The sequence below is a fragment of the Capricornis sumatraensis genome, chromosome 17 (assembly GCF_032405125.1).
Source record: "Capricornis sumatraensis isolate serow.1 chromosome 17, serow.2, whole genome shotgun sequence".
Taxonomy (NCBI): Eukaryota; Metazoa; Chordata; class Mammalia; order Artiodactyla; family Bovidae; genus Capricornis; species Capricornis sumatraensis.
Window position 1 is genome coordinate 54,725,825 of NC_091085.1, and position 27,392 is coordinate 54,753,216.

A 27,392-nucleotide genomic window follows, 5' to 3' on the forward strand; every position below is an offset into this window, starting at 1 on the left:
TCTGGACAGGGTTAGTGAGAAAAACTCTGGCCCTATGCCTCCCCATGATGGCTTCATTGTTTGAGCCCCAAGTCCCTAACACATGGCAGGCAATTAATGAATTTTATGATAAGCTTGATTGCATTGTTTCACTTCATAAAATATTTCCTCTAATGACTTTTGTTTTACAGATTAGGAAATAGACATAAAGATCTGCCAGCTGTTGATTTCTCCATATATATAATTTGCATTCGAGGTGTTGAAAATCTTACAGTGTGTTCTAAATCATGGTAGAAGCATTGAGTTTGGGTCTGTATCACTCACTGTATTCTGATTACATAAATGTTCATGATCCATCCGTGGAAATAGTGTCCTGAGCCATAAATGTCAAGATGCAAGATCAATATTTTTTTATTGCTTTACACTAAGTCGATTTTTTTTCAAGTTTCCAAGTTTCTGCTAGGCTAGTTATCAGAAATCTAGTCTCATCCACCTCCCCTTTTCTTCTTGGGTTGTTTACATACCAGGAAGTCCCAGAATATATATATTCCAGTCCCAGAATATATATTCCAAAGTGTTGGGAGATGGGGACATCTGAATGCATAGAACGTGTTCTTGCAAGCAGCTTCTGAGATGCCAACTCTCCCATCTGGCTTTTACACGTCGGTCCATGAAAGTCTCCATGCAAACAATCCACTAGGAAAAGCTTTTTGCCCTCATCTATAGAGTGAAGCGTCTTTTCAGGTCCAGAAGCTCCCTTGGCTACTTCCAAGCCACTCCTGGGCACACAAGAATATTTCTGCTGCTTCTCTACAACCCAGGGCCTGGCACATGTCCAGGGCACTCTGTCAGCCTAGTGAAATCTCAAGAAAATCTTATCTTTGGAGACTCTTCACATCCCTGGGAACTGCCTCAGGAAGCAAGAAATGGAGCCACTTCACTGCTCTCACACTCATCTCTCCTTAGCTTGAAGTCTAAGACTCTGTGTGAAACCCAGCCTGCTTCGTCACTGACTGTCTTCCCCTCTTCTTGGCTAGAGGAAGCAAATTCAGGAAATTAAAGGACACTTGCCATTACTCACTGAGTATTCCTTCAAACCTTAACATTGGCTGTATTTTTTTTCTATTCCAGTGTAGACTTTTGGAAATCAGAAGCCAGTAAAAAATTTTCTCTTTATTTTGCTTTCTTCTCTATGTTTTATTTGCACACCTCTTCCACACAATGCCATAGTTAATCATGTGTATGTCTGTGCATGCCTGTGTAAGTGCTAAGTTGCTTCAGTTATGTCAGACTCTGTAGCCTGCCAGGCTCCTCTGTCCGTGGGCTCTCTGGGCAAGAATACTGGAGTGGGTCACCATGGCCTCCTCCAGTGGATCTTCCTGACCCAGAGATCAAACCGACATCTCTTATATCTTTTGCATTGGCGAGTGGGTTCTTTACCACCAGCGCCACATGGACTTCCTATTATTCATAATTATATATTAATATGTATATGTATACATTAATATGTAATGTATACATTAATATGTCTCTCTCATTCATAATTATACATTTAAAAAATAATATCTTTATAATCCTCATTAATACCAACTGAACTCTCTGAGTGTTTCGACTTGCATTTTTCTGCGTTCGTCTATACCAAGGACAAGTGGTACAGGATCTAAGGAACCAGAAGAAAAGTTTATAAATCTGAGTCTGGAACTGAGATGCTCAAGAATAAGGTTGAAGTGTGCTTGCTGGTCTTTTTCCTTTGGTAATTAACCCTGCCTTTCTCTAGTTAAAGAATCTCTTTAAAGGATGGATCACCCTCATTCACTCTCATGGGTGTGATTTGACTGGCAATAAGAGGCGTATGTGGGTAGCTCCCTCTTTTTATGAGGAGCTTTGTCTGCCCAGGCATCATTATCTGCTTTGCTCAGGCGGCCTAGGGGGAAGATGATGATGGATTTCTTCTGTTGTTTGCTCTGCTGACCGCATTAGGGCTACGTTTGGGAAGTGGGAAAGGAAGCATCATTTCTCCTCTCACTGATGAGAGTGAGTTGGTTTGCTGAGTCATACAAAGAATGTGAATAGCACCAGTAAAAATAAGTTGGCCCTTTATTAATGTTCTCCCATGTCTCTTTATAAAATTTTATTGAAGTATAGTTGATTCGGGGGCTCCCAAGGTGATGGAGTGGTAAAGAATCCACCTACTAATGCAAGAGATGCAGGAGACACGGGTTTGATCCCTGGGTCGGGAAGATCCCCTGGAGGAGGAAGTGGCCAACGCACTCTAGTAATCTTGCCTGGGAAAGCTCATGGACAGAGGAGCCTGGCAGGCTACAGTCCATGGGATCGCAGAGTCGGACATGACTGAGCGACCGAGCATGCACATGGTTGATTCACAATGTTGTGGCTCCTGCATCCCTTTTTTGACGTGTAACTGCTTTACAATTTGTATTAGTTTCTGCTGTACAATGAGGTGAATCAGCTGTACATATTCATTTATCTCCTCCCTCTTGGACCTCTCTCCCACCACCTCCACCATCCCACCCCACTGGGTTCCCAGTGGGCACTGAGCTGAGCTCCCTGTGATAGACATCTTCAATAGCTATTTTATGCATGGTAGTGTATACAAGTCAATCCTAATTATAAACCCCATCCTGTGTGACAGGCATGCTCTAATCATCTCAGCTGCATTTCTTCCTCCCCACCACAGGCTGTGCTGTGGAATCATACTAAAGAGTTCTTCCCCCATTTCCCCTAACATTCTGGTTTTCTCTCCTGGGCTTCTCCAAACCCATTCAGTCTGTCTTTCTGATGCCCTGCAGCAAATTCTTCCACCTTCTTCCTCAGATGGGATGCTTACTTTGACCTTCCCCAGCCTCCCAGCCACTTCTCAGGCCACGAATCATTGCTCTACCATGCCAAAGCCTCTGACTGTGTGGATCACAATAAACTGTGGAAAATTCTGAGAGAGATGGGAATACCAGACCACCTGACCTGCCTCTTGAGAAATCTGTATGCAGGTCAGGAAGCAACAGTTAGAACTGGACATGGAACAACAGACTGGTTCCAAATAGGAAAAGGAGTACATCAAGGCTGTGTATTGTCACCCTGCTTATTTAACTTATATGCAGAGTACAGCATGAGAAACGCTGGACTGGAAGAAGCACAAGCTGGAATCAAGATTGCCGGGAGAAATATCAATAACCTCAGATATGCAGATGACACCACCCTTATGGCAGAAAGTGAAGAGGAACTAAAAAGCCTCTTGATGAAAGTGAAAGAGGAGAGTGAAAAAGTTGGCTTAAAGCTCAACATTCAGAAAATGAAGATCATGGCATCTGGTCCCATCACTTCATGGGAAATAGATAGGGAAACAGTGGAAACAGTGTCAGACTTTATTTTGGGGGGCTCCAAAATCACTGCAGATGGTGACTGCAGCCATGAAATTAAAAGACGCTTACTCCTTGGAAGGAAAGCCATAATCAACCTAGATAGCATATTCAAAAGCAGAGACATTACTTTGCCAACTAAGGTCTGTCTAGTCAAGGCTATGGTGTTTCCAGTGGTCATGTATGGATGTGAGTTGAACTGTGAAGAAGGCTGAGCACCGAAGATTTGGTGCTTTTGAACTGTGGTGTTGGAGAAGACTCTTGAGAGTCTGTTGGACTGCAAGGAGATCCAACCAGTCCATTCTGAAGGAGATCAGCCCTGGGATTTCTTTGGAAGGAATGATGCTAAAGCTGAAACTCCAATACTTTGACTACCTCATGCGAAGAGTTGACTCATTGGAAAAGACTCTGATGCTGGGAGGGATTGGGGGCAGGAGGAGAAGGGGACGACCGAGGATGAGATGGCTAGATGGCATCATGGACTCGATGGACATGAATCTGAGTGAACTCCGGGAGTTGGTGATGGACAGGGAGGCCTGGCATGCTGCGATTCATGGGGTCGCAAAGAGTCGGACACAACTGAGCGACTGAACTGAACTGAACTGAACCTCATAGCCCTTCCCAGTGATACAAGACCCCAGAGAGAGTCCTAGAGCCACTGGAAGGGACTCTGCAGCCCATGGGCAATCTTAATCATGCTTACATGCTCAATTGTGTCTGACTTTTTGTGACCCTGTAGACTGTAGCCCACCAGACTCTTCTGCCCATGGGTTTCCCCAGGCAAGAATACTGGAGTAGGTTGCCATTTCCTCCTCCAGAGGATCTTCCTGATCCAGGAATCAAATCTGCATCCCTTTCTTCTCCTGAATCAGCAGGCAGATTCCTTTACAACTGAGCCACCTGGGAAGCCCAGACTATCTTAATAGTTAAGTCAAAACCAACCCTGCAAACATCTTGAGTTCCAACTTCATAGCCTATGCCCCCAAGTTTTACTAAGCATCTTCTATTGCCTACCTGCTGGTATAAAAGTAACAAATATGTTTCTTAAAAATAGGTCCCTCCAGGTAGGGGAGGCAGGGAGAGATGGCAGACTGGATTCAGTAGTTCAGATTAAGACAAAAAGTCTAGAAGAAAAAGAAGAAAACAAGAGAATTGTAATTATTCCAGATCATTGTGAGGAAGAGCCAAATGGAAAGATTACAGACAAGATGTAGTCTCTGTTGAGAAAGCCTCCTGGTTACCAAGGGATAAATTGGGAGGTTTGGATTAACATATACACACTACTATATATAAAATAGATAACTAATATAAGGACCTACTGTATAGCACAGGGAACTCTGTTCAAAACTCTGTAATGACCCATATGAGGAAAGAATCTAAAAAACGAGTGGATATATGTATATGTATAACATATCATACATGTATAACATGTATATACATGTATCATATATGTATAACTGAGTCACTTTGCTGTACACCTGAAACTAACACATCATAAATCAACTCTGCACCAATAAAAATTTTTTTAAAAAAAATGAAAGAAAGCCTTGTAAAATGAAATTGGGCTGTAATTAATTTAAGAACTATCTTTGGAAATGAACCCCAGGAAGATGAAACTTCGTTTTTTTACTTAATTCTGCAACATTGGACATATCTTTTAGCATGCTTTGAACTTGAGACACAGAATATTAGAGTAGAAGAAATCATGTACGGATGTTTCTCCAGCCATTGGCTCATAGGAATTGTGTACTTAACATTGGAGGGTGTCATCCTAGATGTCTGCACCTGGAGTTTGGTCTAGTTTCTCTCTTTAGCTCGATGATTTTTCAAAACTTTTACTTATTGGTTTATTTCTTTTGGGCTATACTGGGTCTTTGTTGCTGTGCTCAAGTTACTCTGTAGCTGTGGTGCAACAGGCTTCTCATTGTGGTGGCTTCTCTTGTTGTGGAGCGCACAGGCTTGATAGTTGTGGATATGGGCTTAGTTACCCCAAGGCATGTAGAATCTTCTCGGACCAGGGATCAAACCCATGTCCTCTGCATTGGCAGGCAGATTCTTACCTACTGGACCACCAGGGAAGTCCCAGCCCAGTGATTCTTCAGCATTCAAGTCTGTGAAGATCACTGTGTTGATTGGACACACGAAACCACCTACACCATACTTTATGGACAATTAAGGAAATTTTTTAAAGTAATGAACTTTATGCCATTTCTGTCTTGCTCTGACTCTGAGGCTTAATCCTCTAGGGAAACAAAGCTTTGTTACACAATAAATAGAGAGTCTGGCCCTACCAGACTAATGATGCCTGCTATGAAAATACATCTCTGCCATGGGTTGACACATCACTCGGTTGAGGTCAACAACTGAATGGCCTGCTTTTATTGTGAATTTTAATTGTAAGAATGATCACTGAATATATTATTATCTTTAAAGTATTGCATAGAAGTTTCCCATCTTACTGTCTTCTACCCCTCCCTCCAGTCAGGAATGACCACTGTTTTAACCATGTGTTCTTTTCAAGCTCATTCTAGGCTTTTACACGCCCATTCATACACATGTAGAATATACACACACCATACACATTAGTCCACATCTCATACACATGCACATTCATGCACATGTGAAATCTGTAGTGAACACTGGAGATTTTATTTCCACATCAAAGCTGTCATTCTGAAGTTACTGCCTTGCAACTTCCTTTTTTCTTCACCAGTAACATTTCTCGGAAAAGGCAGTGGCAACCCACTCCAGTACTCTTGCCTGGAAAATCCCATGGACGGAGGTGCCTGGTAGGCTGCAGTCTATGGGGTCGCTAAGAGTCGGACATGACTGAGTGACTTCATTTCACTTTTCACTTTCATGCATTGGAGAAGGAAATGGCAACCCACTCCAGTATACTTGCCTGGAGAATCCCAGGGACGGGGGAGTCTGGTGGGCTGCTGTCTCTGGGGTCGCACAGAGTCAGACACGACTGAAGTGACTTAGCAGCAGCAGCAGCAACATTTCTAATGATCTGTCCATGTCTCTGCACATAGAACCAGTTATTCCCATTACCTGTCACGTAGTTATGTTAACCAAAATAATGTAGGTTATAGTACAGTAACCAATGTTCTTGGAAATCTCAGGGTCTTAGCACAACAAAAATGTATTTCTCACTCATGTAGAGTTACCATCAGGTTGGCAAGGAGCTTTTTTATCAGCTAACTCGGGGATCCAGGCTTTTTCCATTTTGTGATGCTCCCACCTCAATGCATCGTTTCCAAGAATAACATGGAAAGGAAAGAGAGGGGTGGAGGAAACACATGGGCCTTACTTGTTCCATTTTCATTTTGAAATAAATTTAGGCTTAAAAATATGTTGCAAAAATAATAGAAAGAATTCCCATAGGCTCTTTACTGAAATTCCCTAAATGTCAACATGTTACATAACCACAGTGTAATTGATCAAAACCAGGAAATAAATGTTGATATGGGAATGTGAATCAATACAGACCTATTTGGATTCCGCCATTGTCCCATTAATGCCCTTTTCTGGCATGAGTCACTCTCTCTTACTCTGAGATAATTCCTTATACTTAGTTTTTCATGACCTTGCCATTTTTAATGAGTTGTTGTTGTTCAGTCACTAAGTTGTGTCTGACTCTTTGTGACCCCATGAACTACAGCATGCCAGACACCTCTGTCCTCCACTATCTCCCAAAGTTTGCTCAAATTCACATCCATTGAGTTTTTGAGGCTGCCTAACCATGTCATCCTCTGCCACCCCCTTCTCCTTTTGCCTTCAATGAGTACTGGTCAGTTATCTTGTAGGATGTGCTTCAGTTTGGATTTGGCTAATGTTTCCTTGTGATTAAATTCAGGATGTCCTTTTTCGGCGTGAATACCATGGAAATTATGCTGTGCCCTTCTTGGTGAGTTGTATTGGCAGGTGGATGGCGTCATTATATCCTGTTACAGGGGAGGCTAGCTTGGAGTGTTTGGTTAAAGTAGCATCTTCCAGACCTATACACTGTGGCCTTTCTGCTTTCCCCAGTGTATTAAATAACTGTAGAGATACTTGGAGACTATGTAAATATCCTATTGATTGTCATACTTTGCCTACAAATTGTGGCATCCCTTAATTCAACTCCAAAACAGTCATTGCTATGAACAGTGTTCACCTCTGCAGATTTTCTATTTCTATCCTTCTTTCTATGTTTATTAATTGCAGTTCATTTATGTATTCCACTATGTGTTTATATCAGCTATGGACCCATGGATATTTGTTTTATTCTGTGGAATACAATCCATCCTTCTCATGATTTAGTTTCTTGCTCAGATTATCCCAATTTGTCCATATAAAACTCCTTCAGTTGGTCCTTGTGCCCTTTTAGCATGCCATTATCCTTTTTTTTTGAGCACTTTTTAAATTGCCTGCCACCTTGAGAGTCCTGGGCTTCCTTTGTGGCTCAGATGGTAAAGAATCTGCCTGCAATGCTGGAAACCCAGGTTTGATTCCTACGTTGGAAAGATCCCCTGCAGAAGGGAATGGCAACCCAGGAGAATTCCATGGACAGAGAAGCCTGGCAGGTTACCGTGCATGGGGTTGCAGAGTCGGACACGACTGAGCTACTAACATTTTCACTTTCAGAAGAGGTCCCAGGCTCATCAAGTACTTGTCGTGTTGCAGACTGGCATCTGCCATTTCTTCAAGGATCCCCAGTTCCTTTTATTGAAGACGTTATTTTGGCTCCAAGATCTGGGTTCTAGGGACATGCGCTATCTTGGAACAGACACAGTGCTTCATCCCCTGCTCTCATTCCCAGTTGCTGGCTCTCGGTCACACACTCCCAACCTAAGATCAGGGAGACCGAGAAATCTTGTGTTTTCAATACCCAGGAAAGGATGCAATGTGGTGAGCACGTGGTGCTGTTGCCATTACAGTAGCGCAGGGTATGCTGAGCCCCCTGTATTTACCCATGTCCTAGGCTTCCAACTTTTCACTCTTAAAAATAACCCTGCAATGTAATCCTTCAAGCCTGTCTCCTTGGTCACAGTCCCAGTAGATTATCCATATTCCTCGTCACTAAAAAATATCTCAGCTGATCTCTAAGGAGATCAGGACTGCTTCAAATCTGGCCATGGTGATGTTTTCTGAATTTTATTCACCACCAAAAGTGAAACACCATGGCCCACATGTATTTTGGGTTCTGCACTCCCTTCGGGTTTGTCATCAGCTGTTTTCGCTGTAAAACAGTCTGAAGTGGATTGTGGCAAGCTGGCATGTCTGAAACTCAGGTTCTAGTTATTTTATTTTTAGTTTGACTTTCTTCCTAATGAACCCCAAACTCCAGAAACCTTCTCTCCATAACTGGGCTCAGGGGTTGGTGGCCACAGCCTTCTATAAACTGTTCATTTAAAATAAAACTCTCTTGTTAGCAATAAGAAAATAAGAGGCTTTCATAACATGGTTTTTTTTTAAGCGTCTGATCTGAATAAATAGAAACATGAAACTGTGAGCTGTGGCTAGTAAAGTTACATTGTTTCTACAACACACTATGGCTAAAGAAAAATCTAGATTAGAGGAGAAGATTTTGAGGGGCAAACTGGAGATGCAGAGGGAGAATACTGCTGGTGTAGGAAGGGAAGAGTGAGGTAGACTGAATTATAATGACGGAAGGAGGAAAAAAAGGTGCCTTTCACACCTATATTCTAGGCAACTCATTTTAAATATAATTGGCTACAACACATCAAAATAGCCAGCACTTATTTGAGAAAATAAAAGTGAAAGTAAATTTTCAGGCATTTCAGTTTTACGATGATAAATAGCTTTCTCTGGTTATAGCTTAGATCAACAGTCGTAACCTGGGGATGGTTTCCCAGTTCTTGAAATCAGAATGGTGCGTTTCATCTGGTTTACTGTTGATCTGTTCCTGAATCATGGTCCCAGTCTGAGATTGTTATCGGTTTCTACCGTACAGAAGACCATGTCACTGTGTAAAGACATTATTTTAGACATGAAGGTAATATAATTGCCTTTAAATATAATTTATTGAGGTGGAGTGAAATAATGTAAAAGTAACCATTTAAGTGGATCCTTCAGTTGCAGTCACAATGCTGTGAGGGGGCGTCTATAGACTCACGTTATATTGTGGCTGTAGTACAATGCCAGGCTGGCAACAGCCAACCACAGTCATATGGACACTGAAATGGAACCATCTAGTCTGCAAACTACATTCCTAGCCTTGACCTTAAGCGTATCTCTTATTCCTCTGTCCCTCCATTTATACTTCTATCAAACTGCGGATGTGCCTGCGTGCGTGCTCAAGTCATGTCTGACTCTTTGTGACCTCCTGGACTGTACAGTGCCAGGCTCCTCTGTCCATGGGATCATTCAGTCAAGAATCCCAGAGTGGCTAGAACAACAATTTCATGCATCTTGTGAGGATTTTTTTATTATGATTAAATGAGTAAACCCCATAAAACACTCATGAGAGGCTCTGGCGCATAGGAAATAGAGATTATCATTTTTGGAGCACTCACCACTATCTAAAATGATATTGGTCTTTATTTATGAATCGTCTTTCTTCGCCTCTAGAATGTACTATCTAGGAGAATGAGTCTTTTTCTGTTGTCATAGCTGCTAAATGCCCAAAACCAAAGAATGTCTGATTTATAGTAGGCGCTTGATAAACACTTACTTGATTCATGAATGCCTGAATGAACGGATGACGGAATGACCGATCTGTGACTGTCAGCTCTGTCCTGACAAGTCCCGTCTGTGACTCAGTGTTAATAGAGCTTCGGAGCAGACCTGAGAATCGAGGGTTTTTTTCTCTTCTTGTGCCCAGGAAACTTACCCATTCAGATACAGGTGCCCAGAAATGCTAATATTGTTCCCATAAGACTGACCCAGGTGCCTTTATCAGGCGGCACAAGTGACGAAAGCATGCCCAGCCCCATGCTTCCGAGTTTAGGCGCTTTTGCTTTCACAGCTTGTGCTTTGGGACTGTAGCATCCAATAGACGATCAGGATCTGAAATGGTTTTGAAGCCTGTTAGAGGCCACCATCATGGGACTTCCCTGGTGGCTCAGATGATTAAAAAATCTGCCTGCAATGCAGGTTCAATCCCTGGGTCAGGAAGATCCCCTCGAGAAGGGAATGGCTTCCAGTATTCTTGCCTGGAGAATTCTACGGACAGAGGAGCCTGGTGGGCTATAGTCCATAAGGGTTGGAAAGAGTCAGACATGACTGAGCAACCAACACGTTCACTTTTCACTTTTTTTTTTTTCAGGTGTTACCATCATCTCAGTACCTTACCCATGCAAGAAATGTAAATGTATCTATTATTCTATAATTCTCCACTTGATTTTCACTTCTGCATTCCTCCTATATCTCAGGTGACCTTAAGTTTCAACTCTCTCTTTCTCCAGGATCCGACAGAAATTCTAGGGAGTTTCTTATTTGCCATGTCATGCCTTGGGTTCAAGGGGAGGTCCTCAAACCTCTGGGTCAGTCCTTCTTTCCTCCTGGGCTTGTGAATCAACCCAGATGTTACTGGTCTTCGTCTGGACCACTGCTGTCTATAGAGATGCCCATGCCCATGTCCCTTCTACTCTCTTACCACCGGGAGATGTAGCATGCTCCCAAGCGGTCTCAAACCTTAATTACACTCTGATTATTTTTTTAATTTTTATTTTATATTAAAGTATAGTTTAACAATGTTGTGTTACTTTCAGATATACAGCAAAGTGATTCAGTTATACATGTATCTATTCCTTTTCTTTCTCTTTTTAAAAAAATTATTCATTTATTTGGCTGCATCAGGTCTTGGTTGCAGCACGTGTCATCTTTTGTTGCAGCACATGGACTCTCTAGTTATGGCGCACGGACTCTCTAGTTTTGGTGTTCTGGCTGAGTAGTTGTAGCACCTGGGCTTGATTTCCCCACAGCATGTGGGTTCTTAGTTCCCCAGCCGACCAGGGATCCAGATCACATCCTCTGCTTCTCAACCCCTGGACCACCAGGGAAGTCCCCTTTCTTATTCAAATTATTTTCCCATTTAGATTACTTACAGAATATTGAGCAGAGTACCCCGCGTCATACAGTAGGTCCTTGTTGGTTATCTCTTTTAAATATTAGAAGTGTATGTCTGTCAATCCCAAACTCTAAGTTTATTCCTTCCCCCACCTTTTCCCTTTGGTAACCATAAGTTTGTTTCCTAAGTCTGTAAGTCTGTTCGTGCAGATTTTGCTTAATATTTCAGCTGCTGTCTTCAGAAGGTGATCGTGTCAGTTCCCAGTATATGCTGTGGGGCAAAACTCGGCGGATGGCTCTGTTCCCTCTGCTCTCCTCTTTCCAGCTTTACCTGAATATAGTAATATACTAGTCTTTCAGTCTTGTCCAACTCTTGGCGACTCCGTGGACTGTAGCCCACCAGGCTCCTCTGTTCATGGGATTCTCCAGGCAAGAATACTGGAGTGGGTAGCCATTTGGTTCTCCAAGGGATCTTCTTGAGCCAAGGATTGAACTTGAGTTTCCTGCGTTGCAGGCGGATTCTTTACCATCTGAGATATCACTTTACCTGAAGGTGTTATTATTCCTTCTGCAATTCAGCCCAACATGGAGTGAGGTTGCAGGAACCCTCAGTTTTCTGCTCCTTTATTTCTGAGTTATGGATATCACAGCTATGACTCTGTTTTAGTTTGGGTTTTCTAGAAGTGGGATGAAGTTTCTCATCTAAGTGATTAATTGAGGAGGTGGTCTCAGGAGAGAACTATAAGGAAAGTGGGAGGGGACCAGGTAGCCAGGCTATCTGTTATCTGATATCGGCTTTGTGGAAGCCGATCCTCAGCCTGACCCCATGGGAAGCTCTAGGTTAGGGGTCCCCAACCCCTAAGCTAGAGCGTACGGGTGGCGTACGGGTACCTCCTGTCAGAATATTGGCTGCATTAGATTAGAAATAAAGCGCACAATAAACATATGTGCTAGAATCATCCTCAAACCTCCCCACTTCCAGTCCATGGAAAAACTGTCTTCCATGAAACCAGTTCCTGGTGCCAAAAAGATTGGGGACTGCTGTCTTAGCGAATGAGTCACTCAATGGAGGCCCCAGGGGGCAAGGAAGACGGTCTTTTGTCTTCCCCATCAGTCTGACATGGGCCATGGTTTGGGGTGGTTTTCAGGAAAAGCAGAATCTTGCAGAATACCAGGGGAAGCAGCTCCCATTGTCCAGAGGTAGTTCTCAGGATTCTTGAACTATAAGCTATTAGCATCAACCCCAGCAGCAGATTCAGAGTTGGGATGGGGGCGTCAATAATGGTCCTGTTTATTTAGACAAAGAAGATAGTAGATAACTGGATACATCTGAGCACTATGCTCTACCACTGAGGCATCAGGAAGATTATTTCCACTGTCAGAAGCAGGGGATAGGATAATTAGGGAGTTTGGGATGGAGGTGTACACACTGCTATATTTTAAATGAGTAACCCACCAGGACCTACCTCTTAGCACAGGAAACTCTGTTCAATGTTATGGGGCAGCCTGGATGGGAGGGGGAGTTTGGAGGAAAATGGCTACACGTATTTATAAGGCTCAGTCCCTTTGCTGTCCACCTGAAACTATCACAACTTTGTTAATTGGCAATACTCCAGAATAAAATAGAAACAGGGAAATAAAAGAAATTTCTTTCCATACTCAGTGAGTTAACAAAATCTCGTTTAGCCACACAATTTCAAATTTTGTAAAACAAATGCCTCTCCATCCACAAAATTCAGGCTCAAGCCAGTGGGAAGTCTGTATGTATCCCTCAGCAGCTTTGGCATGAACCCATCTAAGCCAGTTCCTGAAGTTCTACAGCAAAGCAGCAAGTTGATCGAAGACGTGGTGGCTCAGCTGGTGAAGAATCTGCCTGCAATGCGGGAGACCTGGGTTGGGAAGATCCCCTGAAGAAGCAGCTACCCACCCCAGTATTCTGGCCTGGAGAATTCCATAGACTGTATAGTCCATGAGGTCTCAGAGAGTCTAACACCACTAAGTGACTTTCCCTTTCTGGTAAAAGACCTAAGGAAAACTCAGTGGGACGGCTGGGTCATATGGTAGTGCTATTTTTAGTGTTTTTTTTTTTCTTTTCCCATTGTTGTTGTTTTGTCATATTGTAGTGTGCTGAAGTGGAAGACACAGAGGGGAGGGAGAAAATTACCAGGCAGAAATGATATATACCTACTAGAAAGCTGCATATGTACATACATGTTATATTTATTTAAATGTTCACAGCATTTACTGCTTAAACTTTTCTATTTCTTTTTAAACTTCACTGGCATGCATGCAGTAATTGAGTTTTACAAAAAAAAGTTTAAAATGATAACACTTACAGTAAGATCTCCAAATTTTTAACTATTTGCTTCTTATTTACCCATTAGAGCTATGGCGTACTTTCTGAAATTTTGTCTCTTTGTATTCTATTTTCTAAAATGTTGGACAACAATTCACAATTAAAAGTGAACCTCTTGCTTCTAAAAAAAAAAAAAAACTAAGGAGATGTCTGTTTTTTATAAAAATCAATCATCTTACATTCTTTTTCTGGAAAAAAACAAATACTGTATTATGTGTACACTGTAAATGCAATTATATTGATTTCAATTGTATCTGCAATAATATACTAGCTTTGTGTGTTCCCAGGGTCACTGTGTGTCATGGAAATGACTGCCATCACAGTACCTCTCTTTTTAAAAATGTTTTAAAATTATTTATTTCTTTTCGGCTGTGTCAGGCCGTCGTTGCTCTGCGGGGTCTGCTCTCTAGCTGTGCGTGGTCTTGCCATTCTGGTGGCTTCTCTTATTGTGGAGCGCAAGCTCTAGGTGTGAGGCCTTCTGTACTGGCCGCTCCCAGACTCTAGAGCTCAGGCTCAGCAGTTGTGGTGCACGGGCTTAGTTGCCACGTAGCATGTGGGATCTTCCCGGACCAGAGATAGAACCTGTGTCCCCAACATTGGCAGGTGGATTCTTAACCACTGAACCACCAGGGAAGTCCGCAGGACCTGTGTTGAATGCTTTTTATGAAGCAGTTTCTTAGAAATCAGAGGGAAGATGAGAGTGTTAAAAGAACTCAACAAGATGGCACTCATAGTTTGTACCTCGAATGTACTGTGTGTATTTCACTCTTTCTTCTCTCTATACAGCCACATTGTTAGCCTTAATTAGAACATTAAATACTATAGTTTCCCTTTACGAAGCCAGCAGGGTTTTCTTTGCTGTAAAATGAGTCATTCAATTCCCCTTCTGCTAATGGGTAGAGGACAATTAACATTGTCTTGAGGCTAATTTTCATTTACGCTGCCATTCCTCATAAGCTGCACATTATTCTCTGGAAAAGTCAATGTGTCACTTTTATTAGCCCAGTTTGCACTTTAACACCAGGGAAATTAATTCAGGCTACATTAACGTACTCGACTTCAGATACAATGGAATTATCTAACTGTGTCCTTTATGAAGTGCCATCATTTAGCAGTGAATTGACGCTCCGTAAAAAAAAAAAAAAAAAAAGAGATCATCATTGGATGCTTGTACTGTTATTGATTTTCCTAGTCATGTGACAGAGTCATGAGGAAGGGTGGACCAAACATCTTTTTTTTCACTGTTTCTCAGTTTTCACTCATGAGACCAGGAGTTCCACTTTTTAAGAGATGGTGGGATTCCCAGTGACTTAGCACCCTTAAAGGATTGGCTCTAATTCATTATTAAACCTCTTGGTAAAAGGTTTTCTGGGTCTGGGCTTTACTACCAACAAAAATTCAAGGTTAAAAAAATCAAATATTAAAGACTGCAGCCATTAGGGAATTTTCACACCTTTTTTTCAAACAGTGCAAAGCGTGGTTAGGATTTTTATTCCAGGTTTGCAGTTTTAAGATGATGTTTCACAAATTGCCAGAGCTGTCTGGTAATTCTCTCCTAAATGAGTACAAAATTCTCATTCCTAAAAATTTCTTTAGGAAGCAGAGGAAGTGGTAAAAACATCTGCCACTTTGCCACAACATTTACTATTTTACCAAGGTCCACTAGAGTTATACGTCCTTAATATGCTCTTGGTTTACCGAGTTTTAGGTGGTGACCATTCTTAGCAAGAGAAAATCCTACTTCCTTAAGTGTCTTAATTACATACTAATTAGATGGTAGGACTTGCATGCATGCGTGGTAAGTCGCTTCAGTCTTGTCCAACTGTGTGAACCTATGGACTGCAGCCCACCAGGTTCCTCCGTCCATAGGATTCTCCACGCAAGAATACTGGAGTGGGTTGCCATGCCCTCCTCCAGGGTGTCTTCCCAACCTAAGGATCAAATCTGTGTTTTCTATGGCTGCCTGCTCTGGTGGTTTCTTTACCACTACCACCACCTTGCGAGCGTGCTTAATCACTCAGTCGTTTCCGACTCGTGACCCCTTAGACTAGCCTGCCAGGCTCCTCTGCCCATGAGATTCTCCAGGCAAGAATACTGGAGTGGGTTGCCATTTCCTTCTCCAGGGGATCTTCCTGAGCCAGGAATCAAGCCTGGGTCTCCTGCATTACAGGTAGATTCTTACCGACTGAGCTATGAGGGAAGCCCCAGCACCACCTTAGAAGCCCCCAAAGAGATGGTAGTAACTGCTCCCTTTTAATCAAAACTTGCAAATTGGTGTCCTCTCAATCAGATATGTGGGTGCTTGGGCTACACAGGACCTTTTTTTGACTTTACTTTTTTGAGCAATTTTAGGTTCAGAGCAAACTTGAGGGGAAATTTCCCATTCACCCCCAGCTCCCACACAAGCACACCTCCATTGTCAACATTCCCTGCCAAAGTGGACACTCGTTAGAACTGATGAGTCTACACTGACATCCGTTATTACCTGAAGTCTGTAATTTACATTGGGGTTCACTCGTATGTTGTACATTTTATGGGCTTGAGTAAATGTGTAATGAAATATATCCGTTATTACGGTGTCATTTGGAGTATTTTAGTATGGCCTAAACATCCTCTGGGCTCCCTGTTCATCCTCCCCGCCATCCCACCCTGGGAAACCACTGATCTTTCTATTTCCTCCACCATTTTGCCTTTTTCATATCTTATAATTGGAATCGTGCTGTATGTAGCCTTTTCAAGTTGAGTCTTTCACCTAGTAATGTACATTTAAGGTTACTCCATGTCTTGTCATGGCTTGATAGCCCTGTTTTTGGAAAATTCCTGAATAATATTTCATGGGCTTCCCTGGTGGTTCAACGGTAAAGAATCTCCTTGCAATGCAGGAGACATGGATTCAATCCCTGAGTTGGGAAGATCCCCTGGAGGAGGACATGGCAACCCACTCCATTATTCTTGCCTGGAGAATCCCCTGGACAGAGGAGCCTGGCTGGCTACAGTCCACAGGGTCTCAAAGAATCAGACATGACTGAGGTGACTTAGCACACGCAAGCAATATTTCATTATTAACCACAACCCAATCCAAAAAATGGGTGGTAGATCTAAATAGACATTTCTCCAAAGAAGACATACACATGGCCAAAAAGCACATGAAAAGATGCTGAACATTGCTAATTACTAGAGAAATGCAAATCAAAATTACCATTAGATATCACCTCACACCAGTCAGAAGAGCCATCATCAAAAAATCTACAATGACCCCAGCTTATTGATTCATTCACCTACTGAAGGGAATCTTGATTACTCACAGAGATTTTTTTCTAAAAGAAAAATATATAAATTTTATTGCTAGGTTTAACATCAGCAAACCTTATGTCAATTCTGGATTTCTGAGTTCTCTTGTAAAACTAGAAACTGACAGGCAGGTGAGAACCCTGCTTGGTCACAGCCTGCTGAAGCTTCTCCAGTTCAGAACTGCATTTTCCAGATGACCTCAGGACCCACCCAATCCACTCCATTTTGGCCCCATTTGTGGGAGACCTCTGATCTAAACAGCAACAATAGCAAAATGATGTCTAAATAAATATTGTCCCAGACTGAGCAAGTTGTTCATGTACAAAACATTCATTGAGTCTTCTGTTTATTTATCTACCATTCAGGGCTGGCCATTATGACCACATAATAGATTTCTTTGAAGGAAGGAAAGCATGATTCTTTCTAAAACCAAATTCTCTTTATTCTTCCCAGAGCCAAAATCCATAGAAGCCTTTGTGCCACAAGTGCCTTTTTCAAACAGCAGTGGTTATCTAGTTTCCTGAAGAGGAATCCAAACGCAATCAAATGGCCACTTGACCCTGGAAAGTTGGCAGAGTTGCTCTCTCCTCTAGAAGCCAAGCGTGGCTGGGACCCAGATGAAAGACTGGGGTTAAAGTGGAGCCTTGGAGTGCCTGGTTTGGAATGAAATCATTACTGCTCCCTTCCGAACTAATCCCTTCCCTTCTTTGAAAAATTCCTCTCCACATTTTTCATTGACCTTCTCCCAGCAGTAATGCAGCAGCATGACCCCAGGGGCTGTGTGTATCCAGCTGCTGTCATTGGGTCATTCCCAGGAATGACAGTCCCTGAATCCCCCTCCCCAAGATCTGAGTTCATTACTCATTTGACATCCATCTGTGTGATACAAAGTTTGCTGCTGTCTTGAACTCACAGAGGCAACAGGGATCTCAAGGAAATGTGCTGCTGGCTTGCATTACAGTTGAGGGCTTGGGAGGAGCGGGGGTGGGATGTAAAGGAGAGCACAGTTAAGACTCAAGCTGGCTTACACCACTTAGTATGATAATCTCTAGGCTCATACACGTTGCTGCAAATGGCGTTATTTTGGTCATATTTATGGCCGAGTAATATCCCATTGTATCTGTTACTATGTACTACACCCTCTTTATCCGTTCTTCTGTCCATGGACGTTTCAGTTGCTTTCATGTCTAGGCTATTGTAAATAGTCCTGCAATGAACATTGGGATGCATATGTCCTATCTAGTTGTGGTTTTCTCTGGATATATGCCAAGTGGTGGGATTGCTGGGTCATAAGATAGTTCTATTTTTAGCTTTTCAAGGAACCTCCATACTGTTTTCCATGTGGTTTTACTAATTTACGTTCACATCAGACAAAGACAGATATATTGTATCACTCATATGTGGGGTTTAAGTTTTTAAAAAGTGATACAAATGAACTTATTGACAAAACTTACAGATATCAAAAGTGAACTTATAGTTACCAAAGGGGAAATTTGGGAGGGGTTAGTTCATTGGAAGGACTGATGCTAAAGCTGAAACTCCAATACTTTGACCACCTCATGTGAAGAGTTGACTCATTGGAAAAGACCCTGATGCTGGGAGGGATTGGGGGCAGGAGGAGAAGGGGACAACAGAGGATGAGATGGCTGGATAGCATCACCAACTTGATGGACATGAGTTTCAGTAAACTCTGGGAGTTGGTGATGGACAGGGAGGCCTGGCGTGCTACGATTCATGGGGTCACAAAGAGTCAGACACGGCTGAGTGACTGAACTGAACTGATAAATCAGAAGCTTGGGATGAAATAGACACACTACTGTATATAACCAATAAGGTTATATAACCAATATAACTTATTGTATATAACCAATAAGGGCCTACTGTATAACACATGTAACTCCACTCAATATTCTGTGATAACCCATAGGAGAAAAGACTCTGAAAAAGAATGGATCTATGTATGGATATATGCATACATGAGAAAGAATGGATATATAATTGAATCACTTTGCTGTACACCTGAAACTAACACAGCATTGTAAATCAACTGTAACTAAAAGAAGACTCAAGTTGGTCTAAGTCCAGATCTGTCTTGAGGAGGACCAGTTGTTGACCCCACCTTGTATCTGAGTTCTTACCTGTTGGGCCCACTTATTCCTGAGTTCTCTTATCTCTCACTCCGGCTTGGATTCTTTCATTGCAAATGGCAGAGGGTTGATCAGAAAGCTGATATTCAGCTAAGGTCTGGACATTTCTCTCTACATAGAGATGGGAGTTTTCAAAGATGATACAAGGAGAGAAGTGTTCTTAACCCTGTGGAATCATTCTTGGGATCAGCACATCCCAAACTTTATCATTCACATAAATTTGAGCAGCTCTGGGGGATTGAGAGGATCTTCAGAGAATATATTGGGGCCCCTGAAAAAAGTGGTGTGTTTCTTACAATGATCTGATTATGATTAAAAAAAAACACAATACGAGCAATTTAAAAAGTTAGATGCTAAATTTGTTATAACTTCCAAATAACAACCTTTTAAATTTGTTAATGAGAAACTTTAGCTGGCATGCCTGTGCATAACTTTTAACTATCTGGTTTCATTCTTGAAATGGTCACATCAAATCCCTTTTTAATGAGCCTTTCAAATTCTTGATAGTCAGCATTGATAAATAGGTAATAAAATACACTTAATCTTTTTAGAAGCATTCAAAAATTTGCATCAGTTGAAACTATGTCTCTTTCTCTTGACAAATTGAACGCTGAAATCTCTTGTGATAATCTGAGTAGATCTCTAAACTAATAGAACTGTTTTATAATAACTATTTCAAAGTAACAATGAAGCTCTAATCTGACATAGATACCACTAAGACTTGGGTCTGGTAGTTGAGAGGAATAAATTTCTTTTTTTAAAGAGACTCCTGGGGACTTCCCTGGTAGTACAGTAGTTAGGAATCCGTCTGCCAATGCAGGGGACATGGGTTCAATCTTGGTCCAGGAAGAAAGATCCCACATGCCGTGGAGCAACTAGCCCATGGGCCACAACTTCTGCAGCCCACGTGCCTAAAGCCTATGCTCTGAAATAAGAGAAACCATCATAATGAGAAGCCCTCACACCACAATGAAGACCCAGTGCAACTAAAAATAAATAATTAAAAAAAAAATGAGAGACTCAGAAGCACACAGTCCCCTTCTCTCTAGCCAGAAAAATAAAGGGAGAAAGCCATCCTTTTTTCTCAAGTTTTTGTGTTAAATGCAGCCACTGTTTTCTCTCCAATTTGTGTTCTAAGACCCTGAGGTTCACCTTTTTATTATTGAGCACCCATGTGCCGCCTTTCATTATTTGGACCAGATTTTGGTCCAACTTGGCATCTCCCCACATAAGACTATACTTGGCATTTCGCTCTTGCCTTGAACTCTTAGGCACTGGGTCGCTGACAAACATGGTCGTCAGTCAAGGAGGGCACCAGGCAGTGACACATTGAGACTCATTGAAGTGAACAGCAATGGTTTTGATTTTGCATAATGAGCCATGATCTCCCCAGAGCACTTTGCATAATGTGAAAACAATAAATCATGTTGGCCGTGTCAGTAATTCTCAGGGCTGTGCATTAGATAAACAAATTGGGGATCATTATCCTTTAAAACTTCACAGGAAACCAGGAGACAGCCTTTCTGTGATGGTACTTTTGAAACAATGAGTGCCTAGTAATGATTGAAAACTATTTGTGTAAGTGGGTTGTGATTTATCCCTAATTCTCGGTTTTGACCGGCACTGAAAGGAGTCACAAATAGCCCCCTCTGTGGAGTGGCCGCCTGCCTGGCACTGATAAATGTATCTCCCCCCTGCACGACTTTAGCTGAGAAACAGATTTTGATAGCTTGCTAGGATTTGGGTGAGTGGATAATTCCACACCAACAGCAGATCGTAGTGTTATTGACAAAAGCAAAGACACAAATAACTGGCAAATTCCATAAATCCCTGGCTTGTAAGAGCTCTTTTCATAGATTTATCATCAGTGTCCTTGAACACTATCTCTAAAAAAAAAATTTTGCATGCTCCCCACAGATTAACAGTATAGTTTTCAGAGTTGCCAATGACCTAGTTCCCGATAAAAGGTGCTATTCAAAGAAATGGTGCCTTGGGTAGCAAACATTTTATCTTTGAGCAACAATTCAAAGCGAAAGTTTGCCTGAAAGAGTGATTAGGGATTATATTCCTAAATGGGCAGAGTCTAAAAAAGCCATTCAGTGGTTAGGCTCATACCCTTGTAGATGCTACTCCTCTGGGTCAAGAAAGGTCCCTGATCTCAAGAATGGTTTTAGTGACTTACAAGGGACCTGATATAGCCAAAAGTGGGGTCCACCTGCTCGCCCCTCAAAAGCAATTAAAGGGGGAATTTTGGTAGAAAGAAATGTTTGTTTTATTTTTTATGCTGGTAACCTGCGGGGAGGGCAGACACCTATCCAAAAGCCACCCCCACCCCCAAACAGTCAGTGAACAAGAGCTTGCATAGACAGAGGGAGGGGGCCACGTGCGGAAGCAGCACAGTCAGCTCTGACAGTCCTCTCGAAATTGGTCATCTGTGATCCGACCAGCATCATCTTGCTGAAGTACGATTCATCTTCAGTTTGCTTTCATTTTCTTGAGGCCATTTCTTGGAATTGTGGCAGCTTACATCATGGCTACAGTCTGGCCATCGTGTAGTTAACTTCTCCCACCTGGTGGGGGTTTCAGTATCTATAAGACAGCTCACAGGAGATGGCTCAGAATATTATCTTTAGCCCTAGAGAAGTAACTAGAGGTCCTTGACTTTGCTTATGTAATAAATTATTATTTAGTCTTGTTGGACTATTTTCCTTTGTTTCAGCATGTTCTCACTTCTCTGATTAAATTTATTCTTTGCGTAACGTTTTTTGAAGACAGAAGGCAGGTGGAGGACATGGTGGGGAAAGAACCCTAGACCCCTGCTCCATTTCACTGGGGCTTGGGAGGGGTCTGATAGCAGCTGTAGAATGAACAATGATGGAACACATATCCCTCTGCCCTTCACCACTGTGTCTTCCCATCCCCTGGGGTGCGGTGTTTCAGCTGCTCTGTGTCCCTCTTGAGCGATTATTTTGGAAACTCCACTCTATGTGGGGTTTGAGTTTTCTGAGCATGTGGTTTGCGTTTTTAGCTTCTTTTCAAATCTGGCAAGTGGCACTGAAATAAACCGATACTAAATAATGAATAAACCCGTTATTGCTTAAATCACAGCCGCCTTGCCCCAATTTCAGCTATGCAAGTTCAACCTGCATGATTTCGGGTGGTTCTGTATTCCTACTTCTGCTAACAGCTTTGTGCTCTTCTTCACACAGACTCAACTCTTCATTTAATAAATGTTTTTAAAGATACTTTGTATTGCTTTTATTGCTCTGATTGCTTGCAGTAAGGTAACTGTAAAAATAATGCTATTATAAAGCAAACAATCCCAGTGCATCTCCTTGCCAGGAAAAGGCATCTTGCTTTTTGTTAAAAGAAAAAAAAAAAAGGTGGGAAGGAGTTGGCAGTGTTTGAAGGATGGTCACACCAGCATCAAATTCTGTAATGTCCCCAGAACCACTGGGGGTGGTGGTTGAAGAGGGGACCCTACAGCATCTCTTTGTGTTTTTTTCCTGCTATCCGTGCATGCTGAAACTGGGCCTAGTGCCATCATCTGAGAAACTCTAGACCCAAGAATCCTGCTGCAGGAACATCTGTTGCAGAAGCAGACTCTGTCCTTTTTTTCCCCAACATTTATTTTATATTGGCCTAGAATTGTTTAATGCTGTTGTGTTGGTTTCAGGTATACAACAAAGTGATTCAGTTATACATACACTACGTTATCTATTCTTTTTCAAATTATTTTCCCTTTTAGGTCATTACAGAATATTGAGCAAAGTTCCCTGTGCTCAACAGTAGGTCCTTTTTGTTTATTTTACGCATAGTTGAGTATATATGTGACTCCCAAACTGCCAATTTATCCCTCCTACCTCGTCTTCCCATTGGTAACCATAAGTTTGTTTTCTAAGTCTGTGAGTCTATCTCTGTTTTGTAAATAAGTTCATTTGTTTCATTTGTTTTAGGTTCTGAACAAATCATATATCAAGTTATATTTATTTTTGTCTGACTTACGTCACTTAGTGTGAAGATCTACAGGTCCATCCATGTTGCTGCAAATGGAGTTACTTCATTCTTTTTAATGGCCGAGTAATATTCCATTGTATATATGTACTACATCTTTATCCATTCATCGGTTGATGGGTATTTAGGTGGATTCCGTGTCTTGGCTATCATAAAAATTGGGAGCTGGGTACATTGGTTCATTGCAGATATTGCTGCAATGAACCCTGGGATGCAAGTATCCTTTCAAACCAAGATTTTCTCAGGATATATGCCCGTATTGCTGGATCATACGGTCGCTCTAATTTTGGTTTTCTAAGGAATCTCTGTACTGTTCTCCATCGTGGCTCCACCAATTAATTTACATTTCTGCCAACAGTGTGAGAGGGTTCCTGTTCTCTACATCCTCTTCAGCATTTATTGTTTGTAGCATTTTTGATGATGGCCATTCTGACTGGTGTGAGGCAATATCTCATGGTAGTTTTCTATCCTATTTTCTATAAGCTTGATGAGTCTACTGTTTTGAGTAAAATTATTCCCATGGGATGGACAGGCAAGGCCACATTCCTTTTAATATTCGTACCCAGCTCCCAATTTTATGGAGAAAACTGGACATTTGAAGTCCATCCTTTATTCCACAGTGATGGGACGCACAGCAGAGAATGTATCTTCTTAAATGTGGCAAATACAGGGTGTGTCTAAATTAGGTGTACTTCTCACGTCTCCGTACCTGGCAAGATAAAGACATGGTCAGTCCTGTATTAGAAGTCAGATGCAAACATGCTTAAGGACAAGACTGTGTCTCAATAGAAAAGAAATATCCAATTTGTGAACAGGCTCGTGGGACCCCAGTGTTAAGATTTGTGGGATTTCTATTACAGATTTAGTCATGGATCAGCTTGCCAATGAATTCATCTAATGAAGCTGGCAGTTGATCCTCTGGCATTACAACCAAGGGTTACTGATGACTCAATCCCCTGACTCACTAGAGTAGTGCTTCCCAGATCTGATGCGCAGACCGATTCTCTGCCCATCTGGTCACACTGAAGACTGATGGCGTTGGTCTTGAGTGAACCTAGAACTCTGCATTGCTGGCAGACTCCCAGACGGTGTTACCTCTGGTGCCCTAAGGACTTTCCTTGGAAGAGCCAACCGCTACATGACTTGAGGTGTCCTTTGCTTTCTGGTCCTATCACCCCTGAGATATTTTCGTACCTGGCATTCCACTGTCCCAACTTTGGAGAAGGAAAATCTTCCTGAGATCTCTCTTTGCACAGAAGAGGTATAATGTTTTGAGTCAGATTATTGCAAGAAAGCTCTCTAACCCTGCTTTTAGCTGTGATGTTACAAAGCTGAGAATCACAGTCCTCTTGAATACCCACTTAAAGGAGCTCCCAACCTTCGCAGAGTAGGCTGTCTGTATTTTTTTGTCTTATTTTCCCTGAAAGCATCACTCAGTATCAGCAAAGCATGGCTTGGTCTTTTTTTTTCTTTTTAAATCAGCTTTACAAACACAAGTCAAAAGCTACTGCTTTAAGGAAAATACACTCCAAAAACAAAGCAACAACAACAAAAAAAAAGACGTTTGTGCACCTCTGTGACATTATAAAATAAGATCATTAGTCCTTTATTTGCTCTCAACAATGAAGCCTTAGAGGCAGCTGCCATGGGGAACCACCATGTAGGTAAAAAATATCCCTGCCTATGAGAAAGCCAGGCCCACAGATGCTCCAGTAAGATGCTCAACAACCAGTTTTAAAATGCACATTAAACCTTGTCATACCCATAATTATCTGTGATGAATTCCAAAGGGATGCTAATATTTTGACATGTGACCAACTTGGAGGATGAGGGCTAATTTGAAAACATCGCAGCCTTTTGTTAGCTGAACACTTTAGACTCTCACTTGCCTAGCAAAACAGAAAGTATGTATTTTTGCAACTTGAGCCGTTGGCTGTACACACCTATTCCTTCGACACACACTCTCACATTCACACCAACCACATGGGATTTTGACCGTGAAGGATGTGAGGCATTTCCAAAGATCAGAGGGAAACCCTCTAAATATGCAATTGCATTTCATATTCTGTCACTTGATGGAGATTTGTCTAGACTGGATTCTAATGGTGTTTAAGTAGGATATGTCGCAAAGCTTTGTTTTCACAGGAAATGTAAGATGGCATGCGTCGGCTGGTGCCACCTTGCTTAATGATGCAGACAGTTCTTGAATAGCTTGTCTATATACTTTCATTTTCCGGAAGTCATTCGTGTCTCTTCAAGTCTGAGAATTTAAACTCAGGTGGTACCCTATGTTCTAGGCGGTTTCTATGGTAACGAGGCCAGATAGGCGAGGGCCGGGTTTCTAGTCCTGATGCTGCTATTCAGCTTTGGTTACAGGACCTGCTCTTGACAACACTTACCCTTCTGGCAGAGATGCAGATGATAAATCATTGCTAGAAGAAAAATGAGAAAACAGAGCAGACGTAGAACCAGCATGACCTTGTCTGCATACAGGACACCAGCACCAAAAACAGAAATCAAGACTTAACAAATGGCAATTCTGAAAAGCCAGAGCATATCAGATTCCTATGAGAGCCTTTCCTCTCTTCCTCAGCTTTCCCTGACTGGCTCACTGGATTGTCCCAATCTGACCCAGATGTCAGTGTCATTCATTCACCAGATGGTACCCCCTGAGTTCATGCCTCCACCTTCCCTTTTGGAGGAGCTTGGTCACATCCCATCCATCACTAAGTGGCACTGGCTGAAGCCCTGTTGCTCTGCCACTTTCACTAAAAAGATGCTGGGTTCTGCATACAGCATGAAAACTAGACCAAGTCACTGCTCAGAGGAAGTCTGCTCTAACTCTGACCCAATAATGAGACACAAAGGACCAGACTGCCAGTGGGACGGAGGGGGAAGGAGCTGAAGTAGAGCCGAGAACACGGATCCCTAAGGATTCTGTCAAGTACAGAGTTGCCAGACTCATCTCCTCTCCTTTTGCCATCATCCTATGCTGATAACCCACCTCCCCGTTCTGTCTGCCAAGTTGTCCATGAACACCTAATTCATACACTCATCCATTCTTTCAACAAATGCTTATTGATGTGTCTGACATATGAAGTACCTTTTTAGGGTTGGGAAAATGGAACAGAATCCAAGATTGGCAAAGTCCCTGCTTTCATGTAAAAATCCCTGCTTTCGTGTAACTGACAATCCAGTGGAACAGACATCAGGAAGGAAGGCGGGGAGAGAGGGAAAAAAGGAGTGGGTAGAGAATGTTAGAATAAGTACTGTTTGGGAGAGGACATAAACTAAGGAAAGACAAAAGATGCCCTTTGACTGGAGGATTGGGAAATTTCCCTTTGACGTAGTCTGAGATCTGAGTAAGACGAAAGAGCCAGTTATGCAAAGATAAGGAAAAAAGTGTAATTAGAAGGGGACATAGCTAATGGAAAAACCCAAACAGGAATCAGGCCTGTTTGAAGAGAGAAGGAAGGCCCTTGTGACTGGAGTGTGATGATCCAGAGAATGAAACAGGACATCCCAGAGGGTTCGGAGGTTCCCTATCTCAGGACTTGTGAGAAGTTGCATTTGATTATACAGTGTGATCAGAAACTGCTGGAGGTTTTTAAACGAGGGAGGGGTAGCTGTTTAAAGTTCATTATGAGAAGGGGAAGACCGAGGATGAGATGGCTGGATGGCATCAATGACTCAATAGACCCGAGTCTGAGTGAACTCCAGGAGTTGGTGATGGACAGGGAGGACTGGTGTGCTGCGATTCATGGGGTTGCAAAGAGTTGGGACACGAGTGAGCGACTGAACTGAACTGAACTGAACTGAAAGAATTGATGAGGGGCTTCCCTAGAAGCTCAGTGGTAAAGAACCTGCCTGTCAATGCGGGAGATGCAGGCTTGACCCTGGGTTGGGAAGATCCCCTGGAGAAGGAAATGGACCCACTCCAGTATTCCTGCCTGGGAAATTCAATGGACAGAGGAGCCTGGTGGGCCACAGTCTGTAGGGTTGCAAAGAGTCAGACACAATTGAGCATGCCAAGTTAGGCAATGGACAAAACAAACAAAACGTCTTTGTTTTACATCATCATTGGAAAGACATAATAACTATGATAAATAAGTAAGATGTATGCTCTATTAGTGATGGATGTTAAAGAGAATAATAATATAAAGCATGTAAGTGGGACAGCAGTGTCTGGGAGGGGTTGTTGTTTTTGTTGAG

The 27,392-nt window shown here is 42.2% G+C and overlaps 1 protein-coding gene across 1 annotated transcript in view; it reads left to right on the forward strand.

The window, feature by feature from the left end:
- Nucleotides 1–27,392, forward strand: part of TMEM132D (transmembrane protein 132D) — an 883,628-nt gene that overhangs the window by 662,074 nt on the left and 194,162 nt on the right. The window lies entirely within an intron of this gene.